This window comes from Somniosus microcephalus, chromosome 1, assembly GCF_052327205.1.
Source record: "Somniosus microcephalus isolate GS21.2 chromosome 1, FLI_Smic_1.0, whole genome shotgun sequence".
Classification (NCBI taxonomy): domain Eukaryota; kingdom Metazoa; phylum Chordata; class Chondrichthyes; order Squaliformes; family Somniosidae; genus Somniosus; species Somniosus microcephalus.
In genome coordinates this window covers 283,113,461-283,115,031 of record NC_140987.1, presented here as the reverse complement: position 1 = coordinate 283,115,031, position 1,571 = coordinate 283,113,461, and the positions used below count along the sequence as shown (strand labels likewise).

Genomic DNA, 1,571 nt, shown 5'->3' with positions numbered 1-1,571 from the left:
CACCAGCACGGTTAATCTCAAATTTAACTAAAGAGAAAGGTGAAAAATAACACCAATTCTCAGTCACTGGTAATTTATTATTACATACTGCATGTGGTCTCTGGGTAGTCTTTTGGGACCTGAAATTATGCCTTAGCCCATTTAAAATAAATAGCCTAATTCCTCAAACTCACTAATTGTTTGTGCACAAATGTCGTACAAAGTAATTTCACTGCCTTAAAAATATTTTTCCCCTTTTTGTGTATGATTTTCTCCTTGCTTAATCAAACATTCAATGTTGCCTCCTCAGGAATCGCCGCAACTCTTCTCCAAGGAGGTCGCACTGCCCACTCAAATAGAAAGCTGAATGCTTTCAGGTAAGATGCAGTGTTATTCTGTACAGCATGCTATATAGCAGATAATATACTTTAACACACACCAGCACGGTTAATCTCAACTTTAACTAAAGAGAAAGGTGTAAAATAACACCAATATATCCCACCAAGTAATTTCACTGCCTTAAACGTATTTTTCCCCTTTTTGTGTATGATTTTCTCCTTGCTTAATCAAACATTCAATGTTGCCTCATCAGGAATCGCTGGAACTCTGCTCCAAGGTGGTCGCATCGCCCACTCAACCTTTGCTCTCCCTCTGGATCTGACAAGATTCATTGCACTGGCTGTTGCCTCATCAGGAACCGCTGCAACTTTTCTCCAAGGAGGTCACACTGCCCACTCAACCTTTGATCTCCCTCTGGATCTGACAAGACAACAACACCCAGTGTGTAACATTAGCAAAGTAACTGGTGCTGCTTAGCTGCTTCAAAAGTTGAAGCTCATTGTGTGGGATGAGTACAAAGGCCCACAAGAGGTCACTTGAAGCACTCAACAGAACTCTTATTGATTATAAAATCACTCTGTACACTCTGTACAATACCAAACCTATTAGGTTTTCAAACTTTTACCAGAAGGAGTATTCACTTAGTCTTTGGTTGTAACTCCAGCATATTGTAAAATGTTCTATTGTTCTACATTATTGAAATAAATGTTCACTGTTGATTTCTAAACTGACCTGTAAATGTCTGCGATTGTATCTTTTATTTCACTATTCAACTCATTCACTGAATCTTTGTGAATAATGTAATATCACTCCTGGTGCTTGGGAAGAGTTCTTCAATCCCAACAGTTTTATAAGCAGCTTTATAAACATGGCACAGGGTTCTTGAGTTCCCCCTCTCTCCCAAACCGCTTTCCCCCCCATCCCTTTCTCTCCTTCCCGCCCCTCCCTCCCTGCCTCCCCTGCTCTCTCTCTTCCCCCTAACTCGCGCTCTCTCTCTCTCTCTTCCCCTCAACTCGCGCTCTCTCTCTTCCAACAACATGCCCTCGAGAAAGCCTCGGCACCGCCGGGCTCCCCCAGCTAGTAAATAATAAGTGCCTGCATCTTCCCCTCACAGGAGAACAGCTCCCATAACACAGCATATGTTTTGTGATACAACAACAGAAAATGCTGGAAACACTCAGCAGGTCGGGCAACATCGTGGAGAGAGAAACAGAGTAAACGGGGGCGATTTTGCCAGCGCTCAGGGGTCGGGT

General features: G+C 42.9%; 1 long non-coding RNA gene across 1 annotated transcript; it reads left to right on the top strand.

Annotated features, from left to right (window-relative positions):
• The first annotated feature begins 212 nt into the window (after positions 1–212).
• Positions 213–1,049, top strand: LOC147124815 (uncharacterized). Its single transcript, XR_015080407.1, has 2 exons — positions 213–356; positions 572–1,049. It is a non-coding gene; the product is annotated as an uncharacterized LOC147124815 (long non-coding RNA).
• Positions 1,050–1,571: the final 522 nt, after the last annotated feature.